General features: G+C 37.1%; 2 protein-coding genes across 2 annotated transcripts in view; one reads left to right on the forward strand and one right to left on the reverse strand.

Annotated features, from left to right (window-relative positions):
- Positions 1-8,002, reverse strand: part of LOC138030343 (PCI domain-containing protein 2-like) — a 282,269-nt gene that overhangs the window by 66,145 nt on the left and 208,122 nt on the right. The gene's annotated exons all lie outside the window — the stretch shown is intronic.
- Positions 1-8,002, forward strand: part of LOC138028301 (dynein axonemal heavy chain 1-like) — a 201,745-nt gene that overhangs the window by 52,797 nt on the left and 140,946 nt on the right. The window lies entirely within an intron of this gene.

The following is an 8,002-nucleotide window of genomic DNA, read 5'->3' on the forward strand; positions in this document are numbered from 1 at the left end:
GTTAGGGTAGGGTAATTGTATAATTACTGAACGTTTTATATCTTGTTTAAAAAAAATTTGAAACAATAGAAAAAGAGACACCAAGTACCTACTATTTTAAGAGTACTTACCGCTGGCCACTAGTGCAGTGTATGGTTGTGGAAGTGCTATTGAATATGCACTGGATGCGCCTTGTTTTGCTGAAATGAGCTTACACACAGTTAATCCGAAAACAAAATGTTGTGACGACTTGGAAAAATTTCATGGCTAAAAAAACTCTTGAATTAAAATGGCGAATGCCGCGTGGGAATTTCATGGAGCTGACGTTTTGGAAACTGCTCTTTTGAGAATAGAAATTTTTTAAAGATAGATGTAGATTGTTAATGGACAAAAAAAAAAAGGACAGTAGTTATTCAGAACCGTGTTATTTTAAAGGAAGTCCAAAATCTTGGTTAAAGGTGAGAAAAGTTATGAATTTTGATCGTATCAAACAAGAGGATGAGTGCTAAGTTTGCTTAGATAACATGAAGTCTATATGGAGGTCGTAGATAAATTCTACCTGGGAGATGGGGTCGTTTCTTTTTCTTACTTGTATTTGGTCGTCATCTATCCTCTTTGTCCTTAAGAAATGATTTTTAGGTTAAATAAAAAGTCGCGAATGATGTACTTACGTTCTGTAGACTTCCACGTTGTTCTCTATTAGAAGTCCGCACTCAGCGAGTTAGCTCTTTTTTAAATGGATTTCTGATATACAAGAAATATCTGAATTTGTCAGTTGACATGTTCTGATCGTACTTACTATGTGAACGTTATGAAACCCCAAATATTTCCATGATTGTCTTGTGGCAGTAGATGTGTTTGAAAACGTAATGGGAACGCGAGACGGATTCCGACGTTAACGGACCTAATTAAGGAGGATGAAAAACATGATCACTTTGCAAAGGGTATGAAATCGTCTACTTACGGTTTGGAGATCTTGAATTGACTCTGTCAGTTTTGTTACAAGTTTCCTCGGAAGGTTGTAAACTGTAATAATAAGTGTAGTTTTTTTCAGAAATGTCCACTAAAATCAGTGACTAATAAAGTAGACAAAAATAAATAAACAAAGTAGTTTGCTAAATTTCTAATGATCCAGGGTGCAATAATAGCTAGAACTGGGTTGGGTTAAGATTATACGATGTGATGAAGTAGTCTTTTAATCGGTTTAATAGTTTATCATTTATTGTTATATTTATTCATTGTTTTAAAATTTGTACGGAGTGGACGTTGTCCGGAAAAAAGGAATAGAGGACAAAGAGAGATGAGAAGGATTTGCAAATTATTTTAAAATATAGTTATATTAATTATCGTGTGAAACCTCGGGAAAAAAAATGTTGTGCTGTTGGCTACAAATAAACACTAAATTACAATAGGTTTACCGATGATCTCTTGGTCGTTGTGTCTAAGGTTCCCTGAGCAGTCTTTGGAGGCTCTGATCATCGTGTTTTCAGCGGCTGGTAACATGTAGTTGTAGCTAGCGTAAGGAAATAAGCACATTGAAAGCACAGGAACGCTATATTAGTTGCAAAAGTAGCGCGAGATTTTCTAAGGGATTCTTTAATTGCCTGCAGCAACTGTAATGAATACTATAAACGTATGCGGAGGGCAAATAGGAAAATAGCTGGTATGAAAAGAACTCACTGTGTGGAAGATACTAGGGGACGTGGCAACTGGAGAACCAAATTCATAGTCTTCTGCGCAGAAGAGTTATCTGGAAAATGTACGGAAAAATTTGACACATTGTGGATGCACAAACAAGTACTTACAGTTTGATGTTGGAAGTTTCCAATAATGGCGAAAGATTTGAATTTCCTGTAATGAGGGTTTAGATCTTGGTAGAAATAACATGAGAAGTTAAGTGTGAATATTATTATAGGGCGTGTAATTAAGGGTATTGAAGATTTTTAAAAAAAGTACTTTCGGTTTCCATGGCAATTACTAGCGTTTTAAAATGTCTATACACCGATTGTGGAATGGATACGCCTAAAGGTTTTAGGAGAAAAAAAAAGTGGGACAACATTTCCGTGTTAAGGACTTTTATTATTGAATTCTACGAGTGATTTAAATAAGTAAAGGCTATTAATTAATGATACTTACGGTTAAGAGATCTTTTTACCGCAAACTTCTTGGAAAACTGAAATTATAATAAAGAAGTTGTAAAACAAGGTGTATTAGTGATTTTGGAAATCTGTGATGATCTAGGGTGTAAACGGTCTCGTCCCCAGGACCTTCGCCAAAGGGATGGGAAAGATCCTGCACTGACGACTAAATTAGGCAGTGTAGATGAAATGTGACAAGTCGTTTCTTTAAAATTAGTTTCATAGTTATTTCGTTTTTAATTTATATTTTAAATTATTGTTTACTGGTTATCTTTTTAATTTATATTTAGTTTTTTTCTCTCTTAAATATTATGAATGGGTAAATGTGCGGAATAGAGAAAGAGAGATTTGTTAATTTTTGGAAAATAGAGTTCATTTATCGTTTGAAAATCGGTGGATTGTTGATTAGTTGGAAAAGTAGTGCGATATTTGAGGGAATGCTTAAATTGGAACAATTGTAATAACATAAGAGACGTGGCTAAAACTCCAATAAGGTTAGAAGAGATAAGGCTATGAAGAGGAACGTACTGTGCGGACGTTAGTGGTGGGTGTGACAAGTGAAGAACCATGCACATTCCATCGTCTGCTGCGGACAAGACGTGTCTGAAAATGAAGCGAATAACAGGACATAATTAAAAAAGGTATTTTTCGGATGACGAGTATCAATAAAGAAGTACTTACATACAGTTTGATGTTGGTAGTCTCAAATGACTGCAAGATTTTACTGTTGAAACTTAAGGGCGAAAAGAAGCAAAAAGAAGCAAGATCAATGTGAATATTATATAGGGCATTAATTTTAAGCTAGTGAAAGCTGAACGAAAAATGTACTTACGGTTTCTGTGGTAATTACTGGCGTTCCTTTTCTGTAGACTGGTTTTCAAGTGAATACGATTAAAAAAATGAAACTAGATAGGGCTAATATAAAACATGACAAAGTACTATTATCCAACTCTACTAGTAATTTAAGTACGTAAAAGCTATTAATGATACTTACGCTTTGGAGATCTCTAAATGCCATCTCCCAGTTTTGTTGCAAGCTGCAAGTTATGGTAACATAGCTGTAACTAAAAGTTCTATTAGTGATCTGGGATATTGGGCCTGGTGTAAGTGTCTGATGATATATGGTGCAATACTACACGAGCTAGAACTGGGTTTGTTCAGGTGATTTCTACCTGTATTTTAGGGAATCGAGCTTTGAATCGGGATTCGACTATTGTTGTCAGTTATTTAAGAAATTGGTCAAGAATGCAATGTATTTAAATGATTGTGGTTGGCGGAGAGATATTGAAAAAAGAATATCGTAATAAACAGACAAAGAAAAAGTCAGTGAACAAGGTTGATAAAGTCAATTTAAATTTTTTCAAAATTATTTTTATGGTTTATTAATTCACTTTCACGTTTGTTTATTTATCATTTAGTTGATGGTATGCGGAATAAATGTTTTGCAATGTTGAAATTACCGAGTGAAATTTCGGAAAAGTGGGTGGCTTGGTTCGCTTTTCACTAGTATGTGATGGTTGTGTTTAAAAAAGGTCTACTGAGCAGTATTAAGGGGTTCTAATTAGGGTGTTCCGAGCGGTTGGTTCACCTGCATAGGTACAGGTGAAGGAAATTGTCAGTTTATGGGCCGCGGAAGCACAGAAAAATACGGGTGAGTGATGCTATTGAAAGCTCATTATTTTCAGTAGTGGAGAAGGGCATTGACTCTTCTCTGGGAAAGAGACGTACCTGATAATGATTTGAATAACAGGATACATTTTGCCATATTTTGCGGATGAATAGTGTCACAAAAGTACTTACGGTTTGATGTTGGCAGTCAGCAATATCGGCGTAGTATTTGAATTTCTTGCAATGTGCCTCCAACCTACTGACAAAAGGAAAAGTGTTCAGCGTGGATATTATACAAGGCATATTTTTTAATCGCTAATGAAGAGGAAAGGCGGAGTACTTACAGTTTCCGTGGCACTTATGAGCGTTTTAGTTGTCTATGTACTGGTTTTAAAGTAAATACGGCTAAAAGTTCAAAATAAAGGGAGGTGTGACAATATTAAGAGGATAAACGTACCATTCTTTATCGAACTGCAAGTGTTTTTTTTTAAGTACATTGAAATGATGTGATAAAGTAGTCTTTTAAAATTCTTCTAAATCGGTTTTATTTTTACAAAGAATGACGGAAATCGAAAATGACTGTAAAAACTTGAAAATAAAGGACTGATAATATCAAAATGGAAAAGTAATCTACGGTTTGTTAGTGTACAGTTGCAGAGTTACTGTTTTTTTACCAGGCGGGTCGCACAAAAATTCTCACACTATAGGGAATAATCTTTCCTTTCGATAAATTTCTCTGATGATTGCCGTGGTCTTCACTAGTTGTAATGGGAAGGAAAATTAGTTAAAATACTACGCGAAACTTCACAAAAAACAGATAATACGTTAGATATGGTTAGGTAAGGTGTACTGCATTCTCCATGATTTTTATATTGCTTAGTTGTGAGATGGACAGATACCGTTGGTGGACGGTATAGAAATATTGAGGTCATTTGCATTACGGACAATTCAAATACAATGATCATTTTTACGGGATGAGGAAAGCCCTTACGCTTCGAGTTCTGTAAGTCTAAAATGTGTGCGGGAAGATGTTCCAAATGGATTACATACGAATTCAGCTTTAGTTCAGTTTAAAGTATTCATGGTTTGCTCCAAAGATGAAGCGATAGTAGTTGATGCGTTATCTAATCGAAAGATGTATCTGAGTACTCAAGGCCCTCGGGTACCAATTGGCTGGTTCTATATCAGGGATCGTAGATGGCTTAAAAACGAGGCCTAATAAATGAATACTGGAATTAAATAGTATAGTTCGCTCATGATACTAAAGCTAAAGTCACAGACCGGTTCGAGAAAGGGTATAGAGGTTTTGCACGGCAGCCATGTTGCATGACAGGAACAATGGATTCTTTTGCCTATGGGAACAAATGTTCATTCTAATGCAAAAGATTTTCATTGTTCCTGCCAAGCAACATGGCTGCCGTGCAAAACCTCTATATCAAGACTATTTTTGCCAAATTCCAATTTGGGAAATCGTGAGTGCCTCATGAACAGGCAATCTAAATTTAACTAAGGGGGAGGGATTAGACATGACCTCATGAAAACAATCGGTTTACATGACAGGAGCCGCAGTGCAAAGGAATTACATGACCTCATGAAGTCTTATTGATAAGGACACTCTTTAGGGTAAAAAAGTAAATTGCAAGGTTGTTATGACGATTATGAATAGGACATCACATGAGTTTTGGGAAGACATGTAGTTTATTTGAGGCCCGAGTAGCATCATTTGCCCCCGAGCGGAGCGAGTGTGCAAATGATGCTACTGAGGGACCCAAATAACTATATGCCTGACAAAAGTCATTTGATTATCATTATTATGAATACACAAGACCAAATCGTATCAATTCATTTAATAAGAAAAAAATTGTTTAACAGAGATGTAGGATGAAATTATGGTATGGAAATGTCCATCAATGTATACAAACAAAAAAGGTTGTGAGAATGAAAGGAATGAATATATTTCAAGTGCGGGTTTTAAACCAAATGTAGAAGTTATCCTCGCACTAAAATAGGACAATCTCATTGGCCGAGCGAGGTTGTTTGACATCTCTGCAGCCAATCAGTATCAGGGCGGCAAATGTATTTTCAGCCCGCACATTTCCCGTTTGGCCCGCAAAAAGGCGCGTTTTACAGAGGGTAGTTTGTCATTTGGCCGCGCGTATTGATAATAATAAAATATGGGGACTCGTTGAGGAAAGGAAAAATAGAGAAGGGGAGGAAAAAGGCTGTGTGGGTGAAATAGGAATAAGACAAGAAGAAACCAGGGAGGGGAGGGGAAGGTGACGATGTTCTTAGGTAATTCAGGGGCGTGGTGACTGGGTGGAGGCTCATGCGTTAAATGGATATTATATTGTCATATGTCCGTAGACCTTATTTGCCTTCACTGTTTCATTCGCGCACCTAATGATGGAGATTCGGACAAAGACATCGCAAATTGAGGAGTTTCCAAGCGTTTTTTAAAGATGGATTTTAACTCAATGCAACGTGTCACACCTGCATTTCAAGTAATTGAAAGGAGCCCGTAACAAAAGTTTAAATTGAAAGTCTTAAAGGTTATTGTAATAGATTACAACTACGACGTTTCCGAACGTTATCCTAGGATTTGGTTTGTCCGCCGAACTCAGAGTGGGTAAGACCGGACTTTATGTGTTTGCAAGTCTGGCTGTAGGCGATATTTTAGTGAATATATGAATGAAGGACATCAAATTGTATCTACGAAAATGTGACAAGCTTGTACACTTTTAAAATTACTACAAAGAAAGTAATATATATGAACTTTGGAGTCAATATCCACCGCGTCCAATCTTTGAGAAACGAGATGAAACGAGGTTTAAAAGGATTTTTCCATGACTGCAAGATTTAAGTCGCTTGATCCGCCGCGGCTCACTCAAGTTGTGCGGAGAGAAGTTGTTTGCTAGTTTGAAAAGCGCAACGACAATTATACATGTTTGTCCGCTGCGTCTGTTATCGATGACATTCGCTTTATTCTCGTAAAAAAACCTGCTTAGAAATTTGGAAAGTAGTATTTTGGAACTTTCTAAACAAGTACTTTGGCTGCCAAGATTTGAGGGTTTCTTTTTAGAAGACATTGTAGATAATGGAGAGCTATGAAGGCATATAATATAGACTGAAATTAGAAAACCTCGACCCTTCCACGGCAAAATTTACTTAACAAAAGCTAATTCTCAAGAGAAGTGCATTAGAAAAGAAAACAGGTGTCCTACTAAGTGTGATAACTTTGTGCACCGCGCCCTTGTTTTTGCACGCACATACTTCACCTTTACTGTGGTCCGCCTTTAAATTTGTCTTCTCCGAAGTAGTCTTGTGTGTGGAACGCAGCGTCATATTCGTCAAGATCACTTCCTTCTCTAGCAACGATATCTCGATAAACTTCCTCGGCAAAGGCAACAAGCTGTTTGCCCGAAGGCGAAGCGATGACTCTCCAAATTGGGCTTCAATTTATTTCGTCCACGAAGCTCGCTGATTGGCCAGAAGGCATGAATTCCAATGACCCATCGAAGTGACAACAAAGTGTGCCACGTGTAACCTCATGTTTGCAACATCTACACGAGGAAAATCAGTGCTATTGTTGCTAATTTGGCGTCCCTTCAAAGTCTCCTCGTCTGAATGCAAATTGTAATAGGGCGTCGACCATATTATTTTATGATTTTTCAGGCAAGGATAATGCAGGATTATAACGGGAAAGAATCTTTTTGTCGAGTGTTTTTGTAATTAGAATTGTAACAAAAACGCCGCAAAAAAACGCTTTAAAAATGCGCTGCACGCTTCACGTGCGCGTTGTGCTTTTTAGCAAAAGTCCGTGCAGAAGACAAGCGCGAAATTATCAAATGCTCGGATTTCGTGAAAATTGCTGAGATTTCAAGATGAAATGCTTATTTTAAAAAATACAAAACAAGACCCTACATCTGACATTCTCTTTAGTCATTGTTCTTTTTTTGCAAAGGCAACTGAATATTACTAAAAACTTGAGCCTACTTGTTTGTCAGGCTAAGATCTTTAATAAAGTGATTTCAAATTGCCCTATCTTGCAAAGAAATTGTGAGAAAATTTGACAGCTGCGTCATCACCTCACACTCTGGTGTCTGGCACCAAATGAAGTTTCACGTCATTTTGTATAAATACTATAACTTCGACTATTCCACTTTTTTTTCTCCTTAAAATATGTTTTCCGTGTACCTATTACGAGTACATAACACCATTAAAAGGAAGGGGGGGGGGGGGGGGGGGGAGGGGGGGGGGGAATAAAAGTGCTTGCTCAG

The sequence above is a fragment of the Montipora capricornis genome, chromosome 13 (assembly GCF_036669925.1).
Source record: "Montipora capricornis isolate CH-2021 chromosome 13, ASM3666992v2, whole genome shotgun sequence".
NCBI lineage: Eukaryota > Metazoa > Cnidaria > Anthozoa > Scleractinia > Acroporidae > Montipora > Montipora capricornis.